Here is a 19,664-nt window from a genome sequence, read left to right on the forward strand (position 1 = left end):
GATCATGATTGCTACAAAAGCATTTGCACTCGGTTTCAGCTATAGGAAGTGTGATTGGTCGTACATGATGGATTGACATTCTCGTCTATTTGGATCACATACAGAAGACAAGCCAAGTCAGAGCAGACAATACGTATGCGATTGAGACATTATTTTTGTGAAATTTATGATTCTTCCACATGTTTGAATGATGTAGAAGATGTACAGGAAACTTTTAATGATGATACGATATCGGTTCAATCACAATTCATAAGCGAAACGAATGCCAAATACTAATACTATATATCCATGAATCATTTACCAATAGTATTTTTACTGTTCGTGAATGCTGAGAAAGTTTATGTCTAATGTATTAGCTGTGTCAACCATTTATAGTGTGAAGCCACTTTCCACTTGCAACGCTAAGGATACCTAGACGCACAAATACATTATGCTAGTGGCACGGCCAAAATTATTTACTCCAAAGTCTTTATCCTCTTCGTTTATATCGCTAACAAGAAATCGTAGTCACAAATGTACATACGTTGAAACATTTGAACAACGTACAACAAGCCAATAATGACAAGAATGGAGATGAAAGTGGTGATGGTTAGTGGTAGTCGTGGTAGTAATGGAAGTGGTAAGTGGAAGTGGTAAGTGGAAGTGGTAAGTGGAAGTGGTAAGTGGAAGTGGTAAGTGGAAGTGGTAAGTGGAAGTGGTAAGTGGAAGTGGTAAGTGGAAGTGGTGGTGGTGGTGGTAGTGCTTGTGGTAAGTGTAAGTGGTAAGTGGAAGTGGTAGTGGTAGTGGTGCTGTGCTGATGCTGGCGCCGATACTGGTGATGATGTTGATGCCTATACTGACACTAGTACTGACACTAGATGACACTAGTACTGGTACTAATGGTACCATTCAACTTGGCAAGTATAAGACTTATGTGTGTAAGTGGTAAAAAATCAATGAGTAAACTCCACTAAGAAAATTTCACAACTCCGTTGATTCTTTTGAGTATACAAACATGAACGTTCAAGTTTTACCTTTGTTAATTCAATTCTAATTATACTGGTTTGTACTTGCTAAGCATGTCCTGTTCACTTATCTAATTCGTTTCAATTGCGGCAACTCTGGTCCGATTTATAATTCGAAGGACTGAGTTTTTACCCTTTGGATAAAGTTTTTCAACATACTTACAATGATTATGGTCTCCACTCCTGACGTAGGTCCATGTGGTAATAGAACACAAACTTCAAAATCTCATCACTATATTATACTTGGTACAACATGCAATACCGATTGTATATACCGAATACAGTTTCCTATTGCAATGAATGTGATTTAATCATTTTATGGGAGTTTTTTCATTCAAAACTGCTTTAAATCTAAAAACTCTTCTTTATTCTTGACACTCGTATATGTTGTCTGATATTCCTATTCGTGTTTCAATAACGAAGTTTACTTTCATTCAAATAAATAGAACCAATCAAGTTTACTAGTGCTTATTTTTTTCTTTTTTAATAAAAAGAATGAATATTAGGTGTATGATATGAATACGTTTTTGTTTGTTTGTTTGCAAATTAAAATTAAAAACAACAAAAAATTAAAGCTACTGATTTAACTTTGCTTATTCCATAACACTTCTTACTCAATCTCACATAACCGTTGCATTCATTATATAGCTTAGCTTCAATAAAAGTGGTCAATAAATGTAAAAATAAGTAATTCAGCCTTGCTCAATTGCACCGTTTTTCCAAATGTCGCATGAACACTCAAGTAAAGATGTGACAAAATAAATAAGAATAAAAATAAAAATAAATTTACAAATCAGAGTTTAAACCCAATGTATTCCCAAAAAAGAGTTTATCACAAACCAAACAAGATAGATATGAAATGAAAAGTTAAATAAATAAAAATGGATCGAATGGTTAGAATTATTAGATCAAGGTAAGTTTGCTTGGGAAAGATTCATGAGTATTTATAATAAACATATAATTCTCAAATAGCTTAGTGAAGTAATGGTGACTGAGCTACAAAGGCAAGGAAATAAGTTTTTAAAAAATTTCAAAATGCTGTTAATAAAATATATGTAGTAAAATTACAAATACCAAAGACATTTCGGAAAATTCATCCTTCAAAGTTCTTGTTCTTCCAAACTTCGGTATACTTTCCACACGATATTTATCAATTACCATTAGACTTCTAAAGAGCTTAATTTACTCATTTTATCGCTGGTAATCTTGGTAAAATCAGTGTTTATATCATTTGTGTAAATATTGATGGTTGTTAACATTTTCTGAAACAATTGCTGATATGAAAGACTATTAAAAGTCCTGTTTCAAAAATTGAGATAAAGATTTTGGAAAACATAGATACATGTACATCATCGCTTAGCACTTTGAGAAAGAGATAATAATAGAATCATATTTACCCCAAACTAATTCATGGGTGATTGATGAAAACATCAACCATTGTTTCATTTCATAAAGCAACACTGGGTGAGCACTAAATAGACGGAACCAAATGATGTGAGGTTCATGATGGGTTCATCGTTTCCATTCAGTTTACACACCATACGAAGAGGAAAAAGAAGTTATTAAAAAAGTACAAGCGATGCCGTCAGTTGGATATAAAGAAACGAGAGCTAGTACGTATTACCACACCACCACAATTTAACCCGATTAGGCAAACATCAAGAGTCCTGCAAAGACCGAATCAATCGGTACATGTCTCGCTGAAAAACTTTATAGTTGAATGTTGTCTCCATTTCTTGTGATATGAGTTTCAAGTTTTGATCTTTTTTAAAATCGTCATCAATCATTTCATCATTTCATCTTTTTGTTTGTTTGTTTTTTTAATTTTTAAACAATATCGAACTTTAATTACTGGAGTTCAGCCGACTGGAGATGTAAAAGTCTTTATCGTTTTTTGTTGACAATCATACTCGAAAAAAAAGAAATCAAATCAGAATTGAACACGAAGTATGACCCGAATTGCTCTAGTACACGTGATGTCGTCATGGCAAGAAATTTTGGTGATGTGGGTCTACTAATCCAATAATAGCGACTTCCTTACTTATTAAGAGACTTGAAGGCAGTTCAAAATACCTGTGTCTGCTCACATATGCAGCTTCCGGAATCTGTTTTCATCCTACATATTCTTACCCTTCTACTACTCATTCACTTTATGTTTACCCTAGCAAAATGAAGTAACATTGTTTAAAAAGAATTGGTCGAAAGCATCAAGACTATCAAGCTTAAATACATTCAGTAACGAAATTAGTCATATAAAGTCTTTCGTAATACACAAATTTTTTAGCGCACACGTTATTCCTGCTTAAAGCTCGTTTCTCTTCATCCATTTTACACAGATAGTGTGATCACGAAGAATTACTAATAAAACATTGAGGCGTTATGAGATCTATGTCGCTTCGCAAAACCGTATCTTAGTACGACATAAAGTTGCTTTTGGACTTGAACGTTGACTAAATAAATGTGTTGCCTGATTGTACATGATATATTATCAGCTTTGTCAAGGGAAAAACCGAGACCGAAGAAAGTTAAAACTGAGAGAAATTCTAGATATGCTACTATAAGTGCTCTTTGTCATGAGAGAAACATGATTCTACGTGTCTGATTCACGCAAAGGATGCATCAATATACCTTCTTTTAATTACAGGATGATGCATTTTTAATTTGTTATTGTTGTGAATTCTATGTCAACTGTTTGCTAATATAGGCGGCGCAGAGATATGAAAACCAAACCGTGACAATACACCTAAGCTAAAAGGTCAACGCACGCCTAAACTAGCAGCTCAACTCATGATTGGACTAATAATTTAAAACTAAAACTAAAACCTAAACCTATTTTACAAATAAAACTCATAATTAGGCTAACAACCCTACCCATCAACTAACGACTTGACGGTATGCTATTCCTTCTTTTTTTTAAAGCTTCACTACCATCGAAATATATATAACAGTAGTAAAATTGTAAACTTTTATTTTTATACCATAGTAGTATGGCTATGATTGGAAGGTTGTAGTGTCAGTCAAGTTGGAAAAACTGTTGGCACTTTTTTTCTGAATCAATGGAATTCTTATCAAACACATGCAAACGTATAAAGAAGACTTGAATAGATAATCTTTGAATTCAAACAAATCCTAGTCAACTGAACAACGCATCTACCTCAGCAGTCCTTGGGAAATGTATAAATAGGCAAGCATTAAACTTTTATATATAAAACCATCAAGATCTCTATTTTTAACTCGGTGGTTTCTTTCACAAGACTTACTTCAAGAACGACAACACATCCTGACAGTTAATTCATTAATACTAATACTATCGAGGATTCTGTCATCCAAGTGGAATGAACATGGGCATCAAAGGAATGTTTCCTCAAAGTGAGAACTATAGTGTTGCAAGCGAATACTTGGTCGCTTAGAACAAAACGAATTACTGTCATTAGGATATGCTCAAAAGTGTGGCGCTATATCTTGTATCTATTGCTACGTTCATTCATTGATCCAACAGCATGGGTATAGAAAGAAGACGATAAGCAGGAGTTGCGCAAACGAAGTTATGGAGTTTCTTGCATGCATGCATGTTTTGGCATAAAGCTGGTACTTCGAAATATGCCTATGAAATCTCTACCTGCTTTGCACCCTAAATATAACGTGTCGTCTTGTAGCTGCATGTGAATTACAACGATTGATAGATGAAAAACAAATCGACTTGTTGCCCATTTCATCGTTTCAAACGACTGGTAGTGTTGCTTGTGTCCATATCCATGCTGTGTCCATATCCATACTATGTCCGTGTGTTTTGCTTTATTACACTTGGTCAAAGAAATCTATATGATGTTCTTTACGAAACCCACAAAGTCATTAGGGATATCATTCGAACAGAAGGGTATGTATGCAAAATACACTACAAGGACTAAGCCCAAGCACCGTATTGTTTCAGTCTCGAAGTAATTCTATGTACCCGTGCATTGGAGATGCGTTTAATTAACATGGTGCGATTGGACTTGAGTGAGCTGACAGCACTGTATGAGGGTCTGTTTGCCAAGATTCAGGACTTGTTGAAAGAGTTATTACAACTACAACTATAACTATAACTACAACTATAACTACAACGATAAGAACTATCACTACTCTGAAGACAACGATGTGTTTTCTCAAGATGATAACGGATCTAGCTTCGCCATCAATAAGTATGAGACAAAGGAGTCCATCTTTGATGAAACATCCATTTTCCTGTTGTACATTTTTGCAGGACAACTAGCCTGAGCACAAGAGACATGGTGTACTAGACCTTGTGCGGAATGTCTACTTCAAAACTTGCATCTTTATATCTGATATATAGAGATATAGAGATATAGAGATATAGAGAGAGGCTGATGATTTATAAACACAAACGATAAGACTTGTAACATGAAGTTTGTCGAAAAAGTCAATCTTTAAATTCCTTTCTGAACCTCTCTGTTATGTCAGTGCTTCGGTATTATGCTTTAATGCAGTCACTTGAGGCGTTGTCCTAATAGGTGCAAAGTTACCGTATATTTAGGTTTCATGTTTGTGATTACTGGAGAACGACTGTGAAGAGACCAACCGTATCGTGTTTTTTCCAATTGTGATCTTCCAATGCTTAATAAATACGAAATCTTATTTCGATTTACAGGCTGGGCATTCACGAAACATAGCGTTTTTACATTTCTACAGGCACACTATAAACAACTTGCAATATCTGCCATCACTTTATTTCTCCAACTTTGTTCAAGTTAAAAGTGGCAGAAAGTGTTTCCCGATATGAGATAACCCAACGCATATGTTGTTGCAAAAACTAAACGCCCATTCATCAAGCGAGTCGAGATGAGAGGAATCATTGTATAAAAGGCTAGCATGTAAAAGCTGGAAGAAGGAAAGAACACGGGATATGTAATGGAACATGGGAAATTGATATGGACATTGATATGGACATTGATATGAACATGAATATGAACATGAATATGAACATGAATATGGTATAGAGAACTACATCGACACAGAAAAGAAAACAAAAGTTGCTAAAATGACAAAGGTGCCGAATCAACAGGCCATAGTACCGATGGAATCCAAATACAATCCAAGAATCATTCAAACATCGCAAACATCTTTGCTCGACATTGTTGTTTTGAACAACTACTAAGAGTTGCAAATGTGAAAGCAACAACATTCAACGTATCTACAAATTTCTCGCTGTTTTGCATATACATTTCTATTTAATAGTGAATTAGCGTATAAGAAAGAAATGGAGCTTTTTTGGATTACAAGTGATAAGAGTAGGTGTAGGAGTAGGACTCATTTATTGAATCTGGTGATTTGCGTCGGAAGGTTGAGAATATAAAGAGCGTGTGAAACTAAGCCATGTAATCTAAAACTTTACCGAAACTTTCAGATCTCGCCTATTTACCGATCCAATTGCTAGTGCAGTAATAGTTGCTTGAATTTTCACCGGATGAATCTTCTCTTGAATAAAACCGCCAATAAGAGCTAGTCAAGTTGACTACTGAAAATATACGATATTGAAGATGGCGTATGTAGTGCTTGTAATGGTCTGGTGGATGGTGGAAGCTTTCCACTCTTACTTAGCATTCAGTATTACACAAATGGATTAAGGAGAAGCGGTAAACGATTTCATGAGGTTCGTTTATTATAATGGGTTGAGTGACACGATTCAAATTGAGTCAAAATATTTTTCGAAGATAATCCGCCAATTTTCTATAACTCATATATTAATGCATTCGTTCAAATGATATTAATACATACGTGTAAATAAGGGACAAATAGGTATAAAAAACACGGCGATAAGAAATGGAATTAATATTTTGCAACATGACAACTAGACATTATTTCGTCCGTAAACTTTAATAGTCCACGACAACAAAGCGACAATAGCAGTCGTTTATTATTTGGTCTTCATTATGTCAACAAGCTATTTGAAGGGATTTATGTAAAGTATGTATTTACATTTGATCATTAGACTATTTGCTTTGGAAGAATGATAGTGATAATAATGATAATGATAATAATAATAATAATAATAATAATAATATGTTTTTTTATTCTCCTACAACTATTTCATATCGTCAATCTTCAAATTTTTCAACATGATTGGATAATGATTACTTATAAAATATATATATATATATATATACATTCATTATATACATTATATACATTATACTTGAACACCCCAATTGGCTATATAATTAGAGTCAGTATTTTGCTAAACTTTTATATCGCGAACATCAGCATTACTTGTATACTTACTAAAAATTCATAAACAATTTGGTAATTAATCATTGAAAATAATAAAGTTAATGCTTTGTATATACATTCTAACAGTCTAAAGTAGAGATTGGAAGAGAAAAAGTTAAAGATTGAATGAGTGTTTAGTCAAATTGATCGACATTATTGAAAACCAAGAGAAATCGATCGAGCTAAATAACATTGAGCACTTGAATAATTATAATTTAGACGGAAAAATAAATAGTTTCCGAACAACATGGAGACATATGTCCTTGACTTTTTAATCTGAGAAATGTTCAAATAGATTAAACCTCTAGTATATCCTTACCATGACAGCCAAAATAAATACAAATTAAAGTGATTAATGTCCTCTTAAAGTTTTTTTATATTTACAAAATTAAATGATTATTTAGCTTGTCCAATTCTAACCACTCTATTACGATTTTTACTACAATAATTCGCTCCATTATAACTCATTGCTGAGAATGACAGTTGCTGATGATGTCGCTTATGTTTTAGTCCTATTACCATGATAATACAAAAATATCGTTTAGCGCCATTAATTCCTGGTTTATGGCAAGTAGCGTTATCGTTTTTATCGATTATACCTAAAATCATACAATGCAGAAATAAAATGTTCTTTGAATGTTAGTTATTTGCTTCTTCGTCAATTTATGGGACTTTTAGCGTTGCTAGAAGTCAATAACATAGTATAAAGCGTATCGCCTTAGTAAATTAAACCCCAACTTTACTTCTCTTTTCTTTTCTTTGTGAAATAACCTTTCAATACGCCTTTGTTAAAGTGATTCATAGTCAGTTAGGCTAGCGATATTGCAAGCTGTTGAAAATGCAAGCGGATTGATAAATTCTTGTTAATACGCTGAAATGTGTAACTATATTGACTGACATCATCGACATCAATTCACTAAGTTTAAACTTTCCGTCTCCTTTGTTGCCGCACTTGATGTAATGTGCATACGGTAACTGTAATCGATTTATTCGGCAACATTGTTATTCTAAGCTAATTCAGCTCTAATTGTCCGTGAGTGAGCGAGAAGATAGCACCATCAAAGGTAGATCGGTAATGTATGCATGATAAACCCAAGTGAGTATGGCGAGTGAGATTGCAAACATTTGAAGCAATCACAACCTCAATCAATGAAAAGCTAGTAATCTTTGAAAAAATATATATATATATTTATATGTTTTAGTCTGTTTCCAAAATAATATATATATGTTTTCAACTATTCGACAACGTAAGTCATCGGTTAACTAATTATGTATTTTACACATTCATGTAAATTATAGCATCTTTACTTTGTTATCAAAGTGAGTCAAATTGACGCAAATAGGTGGTAAAAAGTTTGGTAAATAGAGAACATTGCGCAAGCAAACTTAAGGTGTGATAAAAAAAGATATGTCAGTTAGTTTATTGAACTAAAATTGAACCAAGATGAATGAGACAAAGTTAACGATAATTGATAACTATAAACAAAATTTATTATTATTATTTTTTTTTTGACTTGCGAAAGAAAAAGTAAATGAAACACCAGCAAGAGTATTTGAGCTACATAAAATAAATGAGTGTTAAAACGGATATTAAACGAGTTGTACGAGATTAAAGCAAAGACAGCTGAAAAGAAATATATTAAAGATAGTTATTTAATAGAGGTTTAAATATAGTTAGTCTTATAATTAGGTTAGTTGATGGAGAAAATCAAACAAATCTCCTTTAGTATAGGGGTAGTACACAAGCCTGTCACGCTTGCAGCCCGGGTTCGAATCCCGGAGGGAGAGGATTCTTTTACGATTTTTCCACATGTTTTTGTTTTGTGACTTTACTTAACCAAAATACCAAAAATTTTGATTTAGTGCAAAAAAGATCGATCCCGCCAGGAGTCGAACCTGGAATCTCTTGATCCGTAGTCAAGCGCCTTAACCATTGGGCCACGAGACCTGTTAATACATGCATTCAAACAAAACTATTTGTACAAATCTGTTATTGGCAAAAATTTTAAATTAGCAATGGTGGAGAGCACCCATTGACAATAAAGTTTAAGCAGTTTAGGCTTCCTAAAACTAGCTTTGATTATACATTCAAGACTTGTATGACTGGCTTTATACAGGTAGCAGACTGAGCAGTAGACGGTTCACTTCTTTTAATAAATTTTCTAATTTTACACAACTTGAATTAATTTGCATAGATTTTTTATTACTCAACGAGGTCGTGTGGTTTAGATGGTTATAATTTCTGCTTAACATTTACAGTTCGCAGACGGTCCCAAGTTCGAGTCTTGGCACGATCATCTTTTTATCATAATTTATTACATTTATAATTATGATATGTATAATAAATTAAAAATGAAAAAAATTGCTCCAGCAGTGACTTGAACACTGGGCCTCTTGCTTACTAGGCAAGCGCTCTACCACTGAGCTACAAGAGCTGCTGTTTGTCTTCGTAAATTAACGTTATCTATATTTAAAAGCATAATCCTGGAAACATGATCAATGGTCATAAGTCTGCACTTCATAACTCCCAACGTCTTTGAAGAGACCAAGCAACGCGAGAGAGAATATCTCGAGGAGCACCAGAAAAATACTGGCAATGTCCTTGGTGGTTACAAAGCAATCGTGGATAACCCTAATGTCTCTGATGAAGCTAAACAACATGCCAAGAGGATTAGGAAACCTTATTACACACAAACCGTAAATAATAACATCAATATTTGTCACGCTAATTATTACCTACTTGCGATTAAAACTTTTTCAGTCTATACTTGTAGGTTGTGAACCTATTTAATTTCGCATATTGAAAATGTTATGCCTTTAAATATTGAATTCATACTTTTACTCTGTCGCGCGTTATCTGAGCTCTTTTAATTGAATATATTTCAATTGCAATATAGATAAAATTGTTATCTGACATAGTGTACCTACCATATTTATAACTTTAATCACATTTCCCTATACTTTTTACCTTAATTATGAAATCTAACATTTGAAATTATTTTTCTATATTAAGTGGCAAAAAATTTTTTTCTAAATTGATATGCCCGTGTAGTCTATATTTCTCACACTGATTCATTACTTAATATCGCTAATTTTTTTATATAGGAAGATAATTACAAAGAAAAAAGTTTTTGCACCATCCTTTGACGCGTCTATGCTATAGCGCCTGTAATATAAATCTTATAATAACGTCAAATGGTGCCATTTCCAAGTCTCTTTTGATGCTTAAAGGTAAAAAACCTTGATTGAAGAGTGGGAAAACTCGTTTTTTTTAACAGTAAAATCTAGCTCATTATCCTAATATGTAACACCAACTAATCTACAAAAAAAAAAAAAAGGAATATATTTGGTCATTTAAACAAGTGTGTATTGCCTTAAATTAACTAGCGACCAAATTTGCAAACAAGTTGTTTAAAGCAAAAACCGAGTTTGGGCTGCAAAAAAGTTAAAGACTTTTGAAGTGCTTCATTCCATATTAAGCAAAAATATGACAAAATTGAAGACAATTAACGTCAGCGTTCATGAAATTTCTTTATTGGCTTGAGTATTTGCCATTTGTCAACAATAACCAAAATACTGTCACACAAAACCCTTTGCTTTGATAACTGAACAGCGGAACCTAATAATATATCTCTGTATGTTCATCAGGATGCTACCTTAAAAAATCTCTAAACGTTCGAAGTGAGTCCAAAACGAAACATTAATTCTAATATCATTAGTAATCGTTTTGTGGAAAGAATTAGTATTACTTGTCCTAAGGATAGCTAGTGACTTATCTTCTAAAAATAGCATTGAGTAGCTGAAACTACATCTTAAATCAAGTACCATCATTACGCAGTCATATACGATTTCAAAAAATACACGTACTTCATTGTTTGACTTCTGAGTGTAATCCATTTATTTATTTTGCTGTTTGAACTTTGCAGGTTCTACATCAAACTTTTATGTTGGTTTATTAACTCACTCACTCACCACTAGTTAATATGCACGCAAAGTCGTTTTCTTCAGTTTTTGCTAAACTATTTATTTAAATTAAAGAGGAAGCAGCCACTAGCCATTTATCAGTTTTAATATTACTTAAGGGGTGAAAAGGCTTTACTACATATTGATCTTACATTAGACTAATTTAATCGGTTATTTAAATAATTGGCAATGTTGAATTAGTACAATATTTATGAATATATCCGCATTTTATTTTTCCTGTACCTTATGTCTATGGTTAAATTGATGTAAAAATTTTTAATAATATAGGAATTACAAGTAGGATATTTTTACTTTGGTTCATTAAATATGTTTCCCTACTTTTGTTTACTAATAATACTCCGAATTTTTGCAACCATAATGAGGTTGACTTCAAAGTATTTTTGTAGTCTTTTCATTATAGCATCGAATATTTGGTGCAAAATGAATATATTGCACGTTCTTACTGGTAGTTGCTGTTGGTATTTGTCAACATGTTCAGATTTTGTACTGTTTTCCCATGTCTGCAGCGTGTTTTCTTAAATTTATAAAAATGAATTTATTTTAGTATTATTCAAATGTTGTTACTAATTTAACTATAAACGTAAATGTATGAGATTTCTCTAGTATTGCAAGATCAAACTTTATGTAAAGTAAAAAGTGGACGTTTACATATATAACGTTAAAATATGTGAAAAATTACGTTGTTTGTTAATGCCTGTCATTCTTTAGCTTACTTGCTACTCAAGAGTTATATGGGGGCTTTATAGTAATTGTTTCTATTGAGTTTAAGTAATAATATCACTTCGAATCTTATAACAAGTGAGTGTAAATCTGTAATTGAATTTATTTGATAGAAGGAGACTAAGTGTTTTTTTTTTTTTTTTTTTTAGTATTTCCGTTGTAAAGCAAACGATTTGAAAAGACGTAAAGAGATATAAACGGTTCATTGTACTGTGTAACTATTTTTTGTCAAACCTTTGCTTGCATTATATCTTCATTGGGAAACTTTTGGTTTTGTGTGGAAGAATTATATCCTTTTATAATGATAATACATTAGTTCAATTGTCAACGTATAGATATAATGAAAGGGGTACGGCATATATATATTTTTTTTAACTAACAAATAGAATCGTAATTATAACCATTTTCTAATTTTCCTATACAAACCCCTGATCGTTACAATTATTGATTTTTTTTTAATACATTCAAATATTCTAAGGTTTACGTGTAAGCGTAGAGAAACAATTGTTAATTAATAGCGCCAAAAAATAAAAAAGGAAAGCGTATTGAAAGATAGGAACGATACCGATGAATCAAAAGTAAAGGACAGATAAAGCGGAGACGTAATAAATAAAAGTACCTCTTGTATGTAAAAACATGTACAATAAAATAGTAAAAATGGTGACCAGTGAGGGATTCGAACCCTCGCATCTTTCGATACAGCAAGACTATCGTCCAAGTATTACTTGAGTGCTGCGCCATAGACCGCTCGGCCAACTGGCCATGTTGTTATTCGTGTGTCATATATAAGCATATTATTCTTACTTCGCAAAAAATAATTTGATTTAAGCTCACCTATTATTCTGATGTAAATATTTATTAGTCATTAGTAAAGATATATACAACTTTTGCTTACAAAATCCTTAATGAAATCTAGGTTTTTTATTACATAATGTATATACATAAAAATCAACCAATACTTGGTAAATATTTGATTCAGCCTTTTCTGCAATTTATTTTGTATACTTAATTGAACAAGCTAAGCTATATCTATATTTGATTAGACAATTGAGTTTCAATAAAATGGTATTTGATAGAACAATTTATTAATATCTTATTAAACTTAAGGTTAATTAAACCCACGTTTCTCAAATGAATTTAAATAACACACACATAGACAATGGGAGATAATTTAATATCTACTTTGCTTACATCGGAAGATGGCATATTTTATTGTAATTAAATCAAATATGCGTTTGGAGAGACATCGCATAGTTTATGTTCTCAAGTTCAAATAATACTGATTTTTCTAAGAGGGAAAGCTTTGTACTTCAAAAGTTTTGATGCTCAACAAATGGCCAGAGTATTTCAATCTATACTTTTTAAGTAAATTACCAAAAAACACTTCTTTTGGATAAAGGCAAAACTAACTACATTAAATAAAGACGTAAGAGGCTATGTTTCGCAACTATTTTGTGTATATTTGTTATACGCTGTCATCATTACCCATTATCACTGTACATTTGGAAATCTCAGATGTAATAATTCAAATCAAATGCTTTTCTTTCATCGATATATTTTTACAATATTGTAAAAAACATATGAATTTGGCGCACTAAATTATAACAATTTTCTTTTCTTTAAATCTAATTATCAGACGATCTAAATTTAGTCACGAAATTTATTTTGGTTGTTAAATACCCATTTGTGCAGAATATTATTTTTTTTCTTGAAAAGGGTAGAAAGAGAATCAGTTAAATTTTGCTAATCGTTTGTTGCGGTTTGCTTGCATTGTGATTGAGTACCTATATGTAACCAGATTAACCTCTGATAATGCACTGTTTTTTTAACCACAAGTCTTGTCATGAAGTTATAAGCACACAGATGTCGAAATTTCAATGTAATTTTAATAGAAGATATAATTAGCTCGTTAATTAAGATCTAATTCTTTTCACAATTCTGGTATCAAAAAGTTATGTTCTGAGTTTAAAGGGCTGCATCCTTATGATTTTTCCCATTGTTCAATACTTCTTTTTTTTTTTTTTAACCAAAAATGATATGTATATTTTGAACACTAACAAAAAAAAATATAAGTTCTCCGTCAGGGGGAATCGAACCCCCGCCGCATCGGTGAGAGCGATGAATCCTAGCCACTGGACCATGACGGATTTTTAAAAAATGTATTTTTATGTTTTATATGTGCACACAGAGTATTATGCTAAATGAAACTTTATTGCCATACCTTTTGTGCACCCAGCTATTCAACTCATTTCATCAATCAAATCACTTATGTGACGACAAAGACCTGAAATAAAGATATTCCATTCTATCTCTCAAAGGTGGTGGCGACCTGTTATTTTACTACGTCTATGTCTTCAGGTTCTTGGGTTTCTTATACTTACGTAAATTTAAATCATCAGAAAAATTAAAGATAGCTGCTTGCAGCCAAAAGAACTGTGACTACATTTTTTAAGAAAAATTAATTTGGCCAACATTAGCATTCATTTGCGAACCTGAATATACAATAATTTGTCAGATTGTGGTCATAACAGTGGCTTGCGATTAGGAACCTCAATGAATTTCAAATTCAGGATGCTTTCAGTTGATTTTATAACTTTGGCTACTCTGCTTTAATTTTAAACGTTCTGTTTTGGAATATGCTTTTTCGACGCTTTTTTTAAAAAAGCAGCAATAGTCATACTAGTCACTAAATTATCTAAATACTCAATTCAAATTTGCTTACTTTGTTGTCGGTTAATAGAACAATTTTTTCGTTTCGACGGTTTAAAGCAGCAGAATATATTCTGAAAACTTTTCTCAGTGTAAAATGCTCTCCGCGCGGAAGTATTTTTATTAATCTCTTATCTGGGAAATTTTGCATGCTTGAAATCATTAAATATTTGTTTATCGTTTATTGAGTCTAATGAGCTACAAATAAATTGAAGTGTGTTTACAAAATACATACAACATAGAAACAAAGAAAACTTACCGGGTTCCTTAGATTTGAGTCATGCATGTCAAAAAAATTTAAAAGAATAGAACGTAAAAAATTAAAGTTATAGATGTTGTATGATACTTAATATTTCAGCTAGAATAGAACAGATACCCAACTGTTTTAATAAAGTACAATGTAAACAATTATCATTTTGAATAAGCAATATAGTCATAAAACGAAATTTTCATCATTCGTAAATATAAATATATAACCAAATATCTTTTCAAAATTCAACCAAATTTAGTGGAACATATACAAAAATAAAGAGGCTTTCGTCGTTGTAATAAAAAAAAGGAAAGCTAAAATGTAATTTTTTTGATGGAGTAGTTGTAATTTTAAATCTTTTAGTGCAAAAAGAAGCATGAGTAAAATAGCATTCGATAATTTGAGCTTTAATGCATAAAGTACTTTGGAAAAATTACTTTTTTTATTACCGAACAATATTTTTATAATGTTTCACTATTTTTTTTGCATCTGCAACGGGATCAGAAGAACGGCCTTACATTCACATTTTGAATTGCAAGTTATTATATTATATCTTACTCTCTAATGAAGTTCCATAAACCACAATTCCTCCTGTATTATGAATAAAGATACGAAATTTAAATTCAACTACACGTTGTAAAACATATTTAATTCATGAACTAAAAGTAATCAATACTTGATAAAATTGGATTTAATTAGAAAAGTTTGACAGAGTATATGTCAATTCATAACGATAAACAATAAACACGAATGCCTCTTTCATTTTACTAAAATTAAAAAAAGGCCGGCTCATTTATAGTATTAATCAACGAAGAAATTTATATATCACAACCATAAAGCCGTATTCTAAACATTGTTTAATAAATTTGATTTAAAGGTTTAATTAAAGGGATTTCAATCGCCTTGAAATGCTATAACAAAACTTTCATATGTTTAACAACGGGGTTAAACAAATCTTTTTGAAGTCATCATTTACTTTTTATTTTTTCGTATGGTAAAAAACATTTACCCTTTTTAACATTCAGCAAGTTTTATTGATTTCTTATGAACCAGAATTTTCCAGACAATCGCATGGTACTATCAAAACATATAAAAAATGAATGTTATAACGTCTAGTAAGAAATACTTAAAAAGGAGCAGAATCTTCAAAAAAAATGTTCATGAAATACACACCACTCACTTACGCTTCACCTAGTTTCCAAAAACATGGAATGTTTGTCTTAGCAAAAAAGGAAATGAATTTGATTTTCCCATTAACCGAAATAGAAACGTAGAAATAAAAATGAATCCAAAAGTCGCACACATTCTTGAATTAAAGAAATTAACCAGAGTTTTCGAATCCGCATGGAAAATACGAATGTAATCTAATTAACAACAACCTAATGAGATAATTCTATAAATAGAGAAATTTGCAAAATTTAACAATTCTGGCTTTAAGAAAAATAAAATCACTGCATAAATGGAATACTGTTGAAATAAAAACAGCAGTTATAGAGAAATTAGTCAAGTACTGTTCACTTAAGTATTCAACCGTTGCAACTTACATCAGCATACTGGAAAATAATTCTCTGTAACAGGAATTTTTTAAAACTAAATAGCATCTCATTGCTATTTGGCGACCGGCGGCGTTATAAACTAAGCAATTGACCATCTTTCGTAAAATATTAAAAAAAAAAAATAAAAATAAACTTTCGTTATACATAGAAAACCAAAAGAAGTGTAAAGTAACAGATATGTTTCGCAATATAATTCATAGTGTGGATACTTTTAGTCATTTGCATATATAACTAAAAGAACTTCAGAAGGTATTAGTGGTCGGTTTTCTTTTTGTTGGTAATGTCTGAAGCATTTCGCCGAAGGAAACGCCATGGAGTACACGCATAAAACAACAACCACTGAAAGCGAATCTGTATTGTTCTGGTTCTGTACTACTTTTGTTGGTTATACTTGATATAAAGCACAGCAAACTTACAGAATTGATTAATTAAACTAAAAGCCAAATACATTTTATATTGTATAAAGACTTTCTTAACGCAATAGAGTCATAATATTTATTTTCGCCGGTAACAAAAGGATCAAATTAATAAAGGAAAAGGTTTCAACGAAAAATAAATAAAACTAAACGTTGAGCTAATTAAACACTTATTTACATGATTATGCTGAAATACGCCATAATTTAAACTAAAAGTACACCGCAAAGATCGAACGAGTTGTCTAATGCAATGGTTACAAAATGAATTGTCGAATATATTTTTATTACTCGAAAGTAACTTACGTGATTTCAAAAAAATTTGTGAACAACCTAAAAACAAATATTCCTTAACTCATCATGCATTAAACGTTTGTAAAATATCATTAGCCCGTTTATGGAATTTCAAAAGTTTCTCCATTGTAGTTTGCTAACCTTTTTTCTACAATTAACAACATACATTACAAGTTGGAGAAGTATAAACAGCAAAAATGTACAAGCGTATTTCACTAGAGGCTTATGAATCTTAATATTTCTGTATTTTTGCTTAAAATCGCCATTTGTTTTTATTTTTGTCATATAAAGATAGCTTAAGTAATGAAATATCTATTGAACAAAATAGTAAGCGTTAGTGTCAACTTCAATCCATGAATCAAAAGATAAACCAGTATCAATAGCAGAAATAAACAACTGTTAGCGAAACCATGTGAGCATGTAAAATAATTTATAGAAACACCAATAATTTATTTCTAACAAGATTGTTTTATCTATTATTTATATTACGACAGTCAAAACTCATTTAACAATTTAAGTAAAAAAAGATCTCCTAGAATGTTAAAAATTGTAAACAATATCAGGAACGAAAAGAGCAAGCAGCCTTAATTACATGCTAAGACTAAATGAGTAGTAAGCATTGAATTGTTTTGAAACATGAGCAAAGTTTATTTGTAAGAATTTCACGTAGCATTTCAATACTGCAATTTCAAGTTTCAAAGAAAAAAAATATATATGGTCTCGTTAACTTCAGCAGCTTTGAAATATGTAAATTTTGTATTGTAGTTTCTAAATTACTTCGAACGAATAATTAAAGCTTTCTATTGTTTTATAAAACTCAACAAGTATTTTTTTTTACTCTTTAAACCGGTACGAGAATTTTTGATTTATTTATTTATTTTGTTTCATTGTTACACCGTAAATGATAATTTCAACCCGTAGTTTCATTCGTTTATGATGGATGAAATCCCAAATTAATTAGAGTATTATCGTAACTATCCGAAAGTAGTCGGAATTAGAAAGATTGATGATTTGTATGAACCTTTTGAATAAATTTTAGGTAGAACAACATTAAAATAAGGTCAAGACTAGACAAAATTAATTGCTTAAAAACTTTCAAACACGTCTACAAAGCTTTGATTTGAACATGCACAATCCATAAGTATGAAGAATAAAAAATTTAAACATAAATAATAAATAAACCAAATCCAACACTTTGATTGTTATTATTATTCAAAATTAAAAAAAAGAAAGACCTTGAACGATTAAAAATAAATACACCTCTATAAAAACCAATCCATTTAAGTCGTCTGATAATTAGATTTAAAGAAAAGAAAATTGTTATAATTTAGTGCGCCAAATTCATATGTTTTTTACAATATTGTAAAAATATATCGATGAAAGAAAAGCATTTGATTTGAATTATTACATCTGAGATTTCCAAATGTACAGTGATAATGGGTAATGATGACAGCGTATAACAAATATACACAAAATAGTTGCGAAACATAGCCTCTTACGTCTTTATTTAATGTAGTTAGTTTTGCCTTTATCCAAAAGAAGTGTTTTTTGGTAATTTACTTAAAAAGTATAGATTGAAATACTCTGGCCATTTGTTGAGCATCAAAACTTTTGAAGTACAAAGCTTTCCCTCTTAGAAAAATCAGTATTATTTGAACTTGAGAACATAAACTATGCGATGTCTCTCCAAACGCATATTTGATTTAATTACAATAAAATATGCCATCTTCCGATGTAAGCAAAGTAGATATTAAATTATCTCCCATTGTCTATGTGTGTGTTATTTAAATTCATTTGAGAAACGTGGGTTTAATTAACCTTAAGTTTAATAAGATATTAATAAATTGTTCTATCAAATACCATTTTATTGAAACTCAATTGTCTAATCAAATATAGATATAGCTTAGCTTGTTCAATTAAGTATACAAAATAAATTGCAGAAAAGGCTGAATCAAATATTTACCAAGTATTGGTTGATTTTTATGTATATACATTATGTAATAAAAAACCTAGATTTCATTAAGGATTTTGTAAGCAAAAGTTGTATATATCTTTACTAATGACTAATAAATATTTACATCAGAATAATAGGTGAGCTTAAATCAAATTATTTTTTGCGAAGTAAGAATAATATGCTTATATATGACACACGAATAACAACATGGCCAGTTGGCCGAGCGGTCTATGGCGCAGCACTCAAGTAATACTTGGACGATAGTCTTGCTGTATCGAAAGATGCGAGGGTTCGAATCCCTCACTGGTCACCATTTTTACTATTTTATTGTACATGTTTTTACATACAAGAGGTACTTTTATTTATTACGTCTCCGCTTTATCTGTCCTTTACTTTTGATTCATCGGTATCGTTCCTATCTTTCAATACGCTTTCCTTTTTTATTTTTTGGCGCTATTAATTAACAATTGTTTCTCTACGCTTACACGTAAACCTTAGAATATTTGAATGTAT

At 31.2% G+C, this 19,664-nt stretch overlaps 12 long non-coding RNA genes and 8 other non-coding genes across 20 annotated transcripts; 10 read left to right on the forward strand and 10 right to left on the reverse strand.

Moving 5' to 3' along the window:
• Position 1: 1 nt before the first annotated feature.
• SPOM_SPNCRNA.7196 lies at positions 2 to 764 on the reverse strand. The gene has a single exon (NR_196535.1). It is a non-coding gene; the product is annotated as a centromeric lncRNA (long non-coding RNA).
• SPOM_SPNCRNA.7197 lies at positions 6 to 1,634 on the forward strand. Its single transcript, NR_196536.1, has one exon. It is a non-coding gene; the product is annotated as a centromeric lncRNA (long non-coding RNA).
• SPOM_SPNCRNA.7198 lies at positions 1,600 to 3,147 on the reverse strand. Its single transcript, NR_196537.1, has one exon. It is a non-coding gene; the product is annotated as a centromeric lncRNA (long non-coding RNA).
• On the forward strand, positions 2,245 to 5,695 carry SPOM_SPNCRNA.7199. The gene has a single exon (NR_196538.1). It is a non-coding gene; the product is annotated as a centromeric lncRNA (long non-coding RNA).
• Positions 3,293 to 4,330, reverse strand: SPOM_SPNCRNA.7200. Its single transcript, NR_196539.1, has one exon. It is a non-coding gene; the product is annotated as a centromeric lncRNA (long non-coding RNA).
• On the reverse strand, positions 4,336 to 6,755 carry SPOM_SPNCRNA.7201. The gene has a single exon (NR_196540.1). It is a non-coding gene; the product is annotated as a centromeric lncRNA (long non-coding RNA).
• On the forward strand, positions 5,796 to 6,068 carry SPOM_SPNCRNA.7202. The gene has a single exon (NR_196541.1). It is a non-coding gene; the product is annotated as a centromeric lncRNA (long non-coding RNA).
• SPOM_SPNCRNA.7203 lies at positions 6,257 to 6,839 on the forward strand. The gene has a single exon (NR_196542.1). It is a non-coding gene; the product is annotated as a centromeric lncRNA (long non-coding RNA).
• Positions 6,840 to 7,348: 509 nt separating this feature from the next.
• On the reverse strand, positions 7,349 to 7,564 carry SPOM_SPNCRNA.7204. Its single transcript, NR_196543.1, has one exon. It is a non-coding gene; the product is annotated as a centromeric lncRNA (long non-coding RNA).
• A 415-nt stretch (positions 7,565 to 7,979) lies between these two features.
• SPOM_SPNCRNA.482 lies at positions 7,980 to 8,471 on the forward strand. Its single transcript, NR_150863.1, has one exon. It is a non-coding gene; the product is annotated as a centromeric lncRNA (long non-coding RNA).
• Positions 8,001 to 8,421, reverse strand: SPOM_SPNCRNA.7205. Its single transcript, NR_196544.1, has one exon. It is a non-coding gene; the product is annotated as a centromeric lncRNA (long non-coding RNA).
• Positions 8,472 to 8,988: 517 nt separating the features above from the next.
• Positions 8,989 to 9,059, forward strand: SPOM_SPCTRNAASP.06. The gene has a single exon. It is a non-coding gene; the product is annotated as a tRNA-Asn (tRNA).
• An 87-nt stretch (positions 9,060 to 9,146) lies between these two features.
• On the reverse strand, positions 9,147 to 9,219 carry SPOM_SPCTRNAARG.12. Its single transcript has one exon. It is a non-coding gene; the product is annotated as a tRNA-Arg (tRNA).
• A 266-nt stretch (positions 9,220 to 9,485) lies between these two features.
• On the forward strand, positions 9,486 to 9,568 carry SPOM_SPCTRNAVAL.09. The gene is given in 2 exon segments: positions 9,486 to 9,523; positions 9,533 to 9,568. It is a non-coding gene; the product is annotated as a tRNA-Val (tRNA).
• A 66-nt stretch (positions 9,569 to 9,634) lies between these two features.
• Positions 9,635 to 9,706, reverse strand: SPOM_SPCTRNATHR.08. The gene has a single exon. It is a non-coding gene; the product is annotated as a tRNA-Thr (tRNA).
• A 76-nt stretch (positions 9,707 to 9,782) lies between these two features.
• On the forward strand, positions 9,783 to 9,939 carry SPOM_SPNCRNA.483. The gene has a single exon (NR_150864.1). It is a non-coding gene; the product is annotated as a centromeric small non-coding RNA (non-coding RNA).
• Positions 9,940 to 12,636: 2,697 nt separating this feature from the next.
• On the reverse strand, positions 12,637 to 12,737 carry SPOM_SPCTRNALEU.12. Its single transcript is given in 2 exon segments — positions 12,637 to 12,680; positions 12,700 to 12,737. It is a non-coding gene; the product is annotated as a tRNA-Leu (tRNA).
• Positions 12,738 to 14,050: 1,313 nt separating this feature from the next.
• On the reverse strand, positions 14,051 to 14,122 carry SPOM_SPCTRNAGLU.10. The gene has a single exon. It is a non-coding gene; the product is annotated as a tRNA-Glu (tRNA).
• A 330-nt stretch (positions 14,123 to 14,452) lies between these two features.
• On the forward strand, positions 14,453 to 14,702 carry SPOM_SPNCRNA.7206. The gene has a single exon (NR_196545.1). It is a non-coding gene; the product is annotated as a centromeric lncRNA (long non-coding RNA).
• A 4,658-nt stretch (positions 14,703 to 19,360) lies between these two features.
• On the forward strand, positions 19,361 to 19,461 carry SPOM_SPCTRNALEU.13. Its single transcript is given in 2 exon segments — positions 19,361 to 19,398; positions 19,418 to 19,461. It is a non-coding gene; the product is annotated as a tRNA-Leu (tRNA).
• Positions 19,462 to 19,664: the final 203 nt, after the last annotated feature.

This window comes from Schizosaccharomyces pombe (genome assembly GCF_000002945.2).
Source record: "Schizosaccharomyces pombe strain 972h- genome assembly, chromosome: III".
In the NCBI taxonomy this organism is placed as follows: domain Eukaryota; kingdom Fungi; phylum Ascomycota; class Schizosaccharomycetes; order Schizosaccharomycetales; family Schizosaccharomycetaceae; genus Schizosaccharomyces; species Schizosaccharomyces pombe.